Source organism: Xyrauchen texanus, chromosome 22 (assembly GCF_025860055.1).
Source record: "Xyrauchen texanus isolate HMW12.3.18 chromosome 22, RBS_HiC_50CHRs, whole genome shotgun sequence".
Taxonomy (NCBI): Eukaryota; Metazoa; Chordata; class Actinopteri; order Cypriniformes; family Catostomidae; genus Xyrauchen; species Xyrauchen texanus.
The window spans coordinates 10,788,124-10,796,260 of record NC_068297.1 but is presented as its reverse complement, the minus strand read 5'-3'; positions in this window follow the sequence as shown (position 1 = coordinate 10,796,260).

Genomic DNA, 8,137 nt, shown 5'->3' with positions numbered 1-8,137 from the left:
ACTGTCATACATGCTTTTATACCCAATTTGCCCCATTTCCAAGCTCTTCTGAGGCCAATCTCCCAGCCTGCACCCTCTCCTGTTTACTTGCTCAGAGGGACCGCAGCCTTGGTTGCCTTGTTAACTCTAGTTAGACTCAGTTGGCCCAGCAAGAAAAGTGAAGGTGTAAGATGTGTCTTCTAATGCTTGTTTTCAGAGTGGAGCTGCATGAGCCCTGAGCTGATGCCGGCATCGATTGTTCCAGCGGTGAGGACTAAAGTGCACCCCTGTGTGCTTGCTTCACCTTCCTCGCCACTGACCTTCAGGGCGCACAGCCATTGCTCCGCAGTAGGAGGTAGCCCAGTAGTACATAATGATTGCAGAGCTGGGGAGTGCAGGGTGTGTGGGGGAGACAAAACTTAAACACAACATTACCACCTGTACCTGACCACCTGGTCACCGGAGGGCATGCTGCTTTAATGGGCCTGACTGTGGCCATTGATTGACCTGTGTTTATGTCCACTCTCTTAGTTTCTCTGAGTTTCTCGTGGGTTGTTGGGGTTTGGTGGAGGGCTACATGCTTAGAAACATTGAAATTTTTTATTTTCAGCTAAGGTTTGACTGGCTTTCTAGGAATTGGTTGTTATTAAAGGGATAGTTCACACAAAAATGAAAGTTCTGTAATAGTTATTTGCCTAATGTTGTTACAAACCCAGATTATTTTTACTTTTGTGGAATATGCATATTAGACAGAATGTAACTCCGTCACCATTCACTTCATTCCATTATTTTTTTTTTCCTCTCCATGTAAGTAACATTTCCTTTCGTTTTAGGAAGAAAGTCATACTGGTTTGGAACAACATGCCAAAAGTTGCCAGTTGCCAAATGCTTGTGTAAATGGTGACAACTGTCCCTTTAAGAATGGTTTTGTATTTACATTTATTATGTTATTGACTTGTAGTGCACTCAGAGTTGTGTGCAACTGTGGGGGTAATGGAATGCCAAGATGGTTGCCTTTTTATTTTATTTATTTTTAAAATAGTTTTTAAATAGAGGTTGACATGTCAAAAGGTGCTAACTTTCATATTCAGGGGATGGCAAACGTTAACTTTTATAAATCTATTTGGAAAGGAGAGTTGGGACATTTTATAAGTTTTAGTGTGGTATTAATTGTAGTCATTTGACATGGTTTTATTTTTTTGAGGTGTAACATGAAACTTGTGTATAATACTGTTTGGCAGCCATTATACAAATACATTCACCGAGCACTTTATTAGGAACACCTGTACACATTAATATACATATACTTGTCTAATCAGCGAATCATGTGGCTGCAGTGCAATACATAAAATCATGCAGATACGAGTCATGAGCTTCAGTTAATATTCACGGCAACCATCAGAATGGTGTGTGTGTGTGTGTGTGTGTGTGTGTGTGTGTGTGTGTGTGTGTGTGTGTGTGTGTGTATCAGAATAAATATATATATATGTATGTGTATATATATATATACACACACAGTATATATATATGTATATGTGTGTATATATAATGTGTATATGTATACACACACAGTATATATATATATATATATATATGTATATGTGTGTGTGTATATATATGTATATACTGTATGTATATTTGTATTCAGTGTGTGTGGGTTGGATCAGGGAATTTAAAATGTTTCATGAATTATAGTTCAGACCCTGGTGCCAAGGGATTTTAGGAACTTTTGGCAGCATGTTGGAATACATCTAAGCCTATTTTTGATTTTAGGCTCTATGGCATTTTCTGTACTACAAAAATCAAACACACAAAGCCACAGGTCCTTTTGTATCCTAAAAGAAAGCTAGGCAGTAAGGTTTGCAGGCTACAGAGATGGAAGGGCTGTTGGAAAAATAAAATGTCATCAGTAATGGTTCCAGGCTAATAACAATCACAGATTTTATACTTTTAATCTATTGGGGTCATTTTCTGTCCTACTTGGGTGTCCACTACATTTGTACAGATTGCATCTAAATTTGTGTTTTGGGAGCAAGGCAACAATAAAACAAACAATAATAGATTTTTCAATCTGAATTATCAATACCAGCCCAATTTTTTCTTCTCTTTTAGATTCAATACATTTCACTGTTGTTGTGCTTGTATATATATTCTAGTCCCCATGTGCCCCTATTCCAAAATACCAACACATGGAAAAATAAGTAGGCTATACTGATTTTATATGGCAGAAAGGGAACGAGCTCTTTAAGTGCAGTTATGGTACATTTGCGATTCTAGTTGTGTGTAAATATTAGAAAACAGCAGGTTCTCACATTCGTTGAGGAATGGTATAGCAATGGGGCTAAGACGCGCGTTCTTATCGGTATTGTATTCACACTACACCATTCTCCTGCTGTTTCTAATCTGCCACCGCCGCTGTGAGCAAAACCGGACAGGCATTTATTGTCCCAGCAGGGGTATGCTTGACAAGAGAATGTTGAACACTCCACTACCTGCAATTTTCAAAGGTGATACTACACATGATAAAATGTAGATACAGGCTTAATGTCTGTTTTGGGTGAAACAGTGGAGAAACTAAAAAAATAAATAAAAGAACTGATTTTTAAAAATATTTATTGTTCCTTTTTTGTATTAATGGATGGTTCACCCAAAAATAACAATTCTGTCATCACTTACTTGCCCTCATTTCGTTCCAAAACTGCATGTATGTCTAGTTGTGTGAAACTCAAAAGGAGGGATTTTAGAGGATATTCCATTTGCTCATGTAAATATACTGGCAGTTGACAGTGACTCACTTTAAAGCTTAAAGTTCTCAAATGTGTCTATAAAATTAGTTAATGTGACTCATACATCAGGCATAGTGAGCACATTTTACAGGGTTCCCACGGTCATGGAAAACCTGGAAATATCTGGGAATTTTAAATTGTGATTTCCAGGACTTGAAAAGTCATGGATATTTTTAAAACCTTTGAAGTCATGGAAAAATCATGGAATTTGTATAGTTTATATATTATTTATTATGCTATGTCCTAAAATATTTAATCTGTGTGTTGTGTTGCACTGGATTAAAACACACGGTGAAGAGTTTAAAATATATCATGTTATTTAGAATACCTGACCAATTAGAGTGAACGACGTTCCGCTAATCCCTGCCAATTGGGAACAAGAAAATGATCTCGTTCCCTAGAAAAACAATATTTGTCCCATGACTTTTTCATGTTGATGTAACGGTCTAAAAAAGACCTGCAGTCAGAAGTTTACATAGACTTAGGTTGAAGTCATTAAACTTTTTAACCACCCCGCAGATTTCATATTAGCAAACTATAGTTTTGGCAAGTAATTTAGGAAATCTACTTTGGACATGACACAAGTCATTTTTCCAACAATTGTTTACCGACATATTGTTTCACTTTTAATTGGCTATATCACAATTCCAGTGGGTCAGAAATGTTCATGCACATTAACATAAACAAGTTAATTTTGCCTTGTAAGCAGCTTGGAATATTCCAGAAAATGATGTCCTTTTCTGCATGTGGGACCACACAGCCATCATACAACTCAGGAAGGAGACGCATACCGCCTCCTAGAGATGAACGTAGTTTGATGCGAAAAGTGCAAATCAATCCCAGAACAACAGCAAAAGGTCTTGTGAAGATGCTGGAGGGAACAGGTAGACAAGCATCTATATACACAGTAATATCTTGTAAAGCAGTTCGATGGAAAGGAGGAGGCGAGAACCGGCTTGACAATATAAATAATAGTTTTAATGATGAACTTAAAAAGAAACAAACACACATGACAGACATATCCGTAAATTATCTCTCTCTCACTCACAATCCTCCGCAGTCAGCCTTTATCCCTCTCGGAGGCTAGATTTGCCTGATAAGGGACCGGGTGTGTAGACTCACGGCCCCGCCCTGTCACATTCCTCCCTCGTTCTCTCAGGCAGGGGAGACCCCGGCATGACGTACACCCCTCCTTTCCCTGGGGGAGGGCATTTCCGAAGCACTGTCTGCTGGCAGGTCATCGCCGTCCACCTGGATGAGGGAGGGGACCAGGGGAGGGAAACAGAAATAATAAAAATGGGGGGGTACTTCCTGTAACAGTGTAGTACCCCCCCCCCCAATAAAACACTGGAAAATTTAAACGAGAGGGAAAAGGCCAACGCGGAGCAGCAGTGAGAGAGAGAGCGGTTCTCCCGCTCCAGGCGGTCGGCAGCGAGCCCCTCCCCGCTCGCAGTCTGCAGTCTCAGACCCCGCCGCGTTTCAGCTGGCAGTGACCCTGACCGCTCCATGCAGTCGGTTAGGAGCCTCTTCTCCCCTTGCGGTCGGCGGCCATCCTCCGCTTCTCGTTCCCCGGCAGATGGCCGCGGCTGCTCCGTTGGGGTGGACTGTAGTGGCGAGAAATCTACTATGCCGTATTCCTCCTTTCCGGATTTCGGCACCAGTGTAAAGCAGTTCGATGGAAAGGGGAGGCGAGAACCGGCTTGACAATATAAATAATAGTTTTAATGATAAACTTAAAGACACAAACACACACATGATGGACATGTCCGTAAATGATCTCTCTCTCCGGCCTTTATCCCTCTCGGAGGCTTGATTAGCCTGATAAGGGACCGGGTGTGTAGAATCACGACCTGGCCCCGCCCTCCGCCCTGCCACATACCTATCTCGACATAATCTGAAATGCTGCTCAGCAAGGAAGAATCCACTGCTCCAAAACCGCCATAAAAAAGCCAGACTACAGTTTTCAAGTGCACATGGGGACATATATCCTCTGTTTTGATGAAACAAAAATGTAACTGTTTGGCCATAACGACCATCATTATGTTTGGAGGAAAAAGGTTGAGGATTTCAAGCCGAAAAACACCATCTCAACCGTGAAGCATGGGGGTGGCAGCATCATGTTGTGGGGGTGCTTTGCTCCAGGTGGGGATTGGTGCAATTCACAAAATAGATAGCATCATAAAGAAGGAAAATTATGTGGATATATTGAAGCAACATCACAAGACATCAGCTAAGAAATTAAAGCTTGTGGCAAATGGGTCTTCCAGATAGTTAAACTATTTAAAGGCAATGCTACCAAATACTAACAAAGTGTATGTAAACTTCTGACCCACAGGGAATGTAATGAAAGAAATATAAACTTAAATAAATAATTCTCACTAGTAAACTCTGCAAAAATGGAACGTCCCATTTTCAGGACACATTTTTTTGTAAAAATCCAAATAACTTTACAGATCTTTATTGTAAAGGGTTTAAACAATGTTTTCCATGCTTGTTCAATGAACCATAAACAATTAATGAACATGCACCAGTGGAACGGTCCTTAAGACACTAACAGCTTACAGACGGAAAGCAATTAAGGTCACAGTTATAAAAACTTAAGACACTAAAGAGACCTTTCTACTGACTCTGAAAAACACCAAAAGAAAGATGCCCAGGGTCCCTGCTCCTCTACATGAACGTGTCTCAGGCATGCTGCATGGAGGCATGAGGACGCCAGATGTGGCCAGGGCAATAAATTGCAATGTCCATAATGTGAGATGACTAAGACAGCACTACAGGGAGACAGGAAGGACAGTTGATCATCCTCGCTGTGGCAGACCATGTGTAACAACACCTGCACAGGATTGTTACATCTGAAAATCACACCTGCTGGATAGGTACAGGATGGCAACAACAACATCCCGAGTTACACCGGGAATGCAAAGTCATCCTTCATCATTGCTCAGACTGTCCGCAATAGGTTGAGGGAGGCTGGACTGAGGGCTTGTAGGCCTGTGGAAAGGCAGATCCTTACCAGACATCACTGGCAACAATGTCAGCTATGGGCACAAACCCATTTTCGCTGGACCAGACAGGACTGGCAAAAAGTGCTCTTCACTGACGAGTCACGGTTTTGTCTCCCAAGGGGTTGATGGTCAGACTCGCATTTATCATTGAAGGAATGAGATTTACACCAAGGGCTGAACTCTGGAGCGGGGTCAATTTGGAGGTGGTGGGTCTGTCGTGGTCTGGGGCAGTGTGTCCGCATCATCAGACTGAGCTTGTTGTCATTGCAGGCAATCTCAATGCTTTGCATTACAGAGAAGACATCCTCCTCCCTCATGTGGTACCCTTCCTTCAGGCTCATCCTGATATGACCCTCCAGCATGACAATGCCACCAGCCATACTGCTTGTTCTGTGTGTGATTTCCTGCAAGACAGGAATGCCAGTGTTCTGCCATGGCCAGCGAAGAGCCCGGATCTCAATGCCATTGAGCACGTCTGGGACCTGTTGGTTCAGAGGGTGAGGGCTAGCACCATTCCCCCCAGAAATGTCTGGGAAGTTCCCAGGTGGTGGAAGAGTGGTGTAACATCAGGGACACATTATTCCATTTCTGTTAGTGACATGTCTGTGAAACTTTTTATGTTCATACAAATATTTACACGTTAAGTTTGCTGAAAATAAAAGCAGTTGAAAGTTAGAGGACATTACTTTTTTTTGCTGAGTTTATTGTTCTGACATTTCACATTCTTAATATAAAGTAGTGATCCTAACTGACCTAAGACAGGTTATGTCTTCTAAGATTAAATGTCAGGAATTGTGGAAAAACTGTGTAAAATGTATTTGGCTAAGTTGTATATAAACTTCTGTCTTCAACTGTATATGAAGTGTGGTAAAGTTAGTTTTAGGCTCGATATTAGTTGGATTTTCGTTTTGTTTTACCCATGACAGGTGACAGTCTTACAAAAATACTGTTCACACACTTGACCTAAAGTGTATATAGCTGTACTTCAAGGGCCATAAAACATTGTATGCAGAACAGATAACACTTATTGTGGCTGCAGAATTATGACAACATGCACTGATGCCCTTCCTTTACCTAGCATACTCAAGGGACCATCTAAAAATTCCACCCACTTTGCTGTTGATGTGCAAGTTAACATAAAAAAAAAAACAGTAAAAGTGCCGAACTTTCACATTTCAAAGGTTATAGTAAGTTCCCAGTGGATAGACTAATTTACTACAGGTAAGATTATTAAAGTAAGTCCAATTATATGAGTAGTATTCGATTATTTTAGGAAAACAAATCGGCAAAATTCTCCAAGATGTCATGTTCACAGTCCGGAGGTTGTTGCAGTTTCCTAGATGATAAACTTACTACAGGTGATATTTTGCCAGTATGCACAATTATACAGATGCCGTTTTCAAATATTATAAACAAAATTCACCTTCACATTCTAAAGGTTTCCAGGTAAACTGGTCTCATAGATGAGCATGCCCAGGGAGTTAGTGTTGGACTGTTATCTCTTTGTAAGAAGAACACTAACCATAGTATTGCTGTTCCATATAACAAGCATTATCGAACACTATATATAAAAACATTAAACTCAAACCAAATTCAAAGGGGTATTGCACAGCTGGGCCTGCAGCCTTTGAAATGTGTAAATGCCATTTAGATAATTTTTTTTTTTTTTTTTCTTCGCATATTTGAATACTGCTTGTTTAATTGCACATGCTGGAAAATCTCACCTGTTGTAAGTTAGTCTATCCAATGGGAACTTATTACAAGTTGTAGTTTATTTTAATTATTTATTAATTAAATGTTTTCAGTTTGACTTATGAAACAATGGTGTGGTTTTGTTTTTACAAATTTGCGATTGTGATTTCGGTGCCATTTTCAGAATTAAATGCTAAATGTTTGGGCATGGAAATTTACTTTTAAGTCATAGAAAAGTTATGGAAATGTATTGGTTGAAAAGAGTGGGAACCCTGATATTTAAATTCCTTTAAACTTTCTCTCTTCGTATGCCATACATATTTGGAACCACATGAGGGTGAGTAAACGATGACATAATTGTCATTTTTGATAAACTATTCCTTCAAGGGTAGATTCTGTGCATATAGTGTATGCTGTTTGTTGGTTGAGTTAACAGCAAAAAAGCTTTGCCTTGTAAGCCATTGATCCTCCAGGCAAAAGACTAGTCCAAAACCCAAGTGCCAAGTCAAAGTCTCCAGGCCAAATTGCAATCTTTAATTGGATTTACCCTTGGCAACTGCGTTGAGTGGGTTTAGTGGTCATCAAACGGACATGTTCATCAGCGTGAGGTAAGCTCACTTACCCTGAACTGTCCGTGCCATTCATCAGGACTCTCTCAGAGTCACTGCAGAC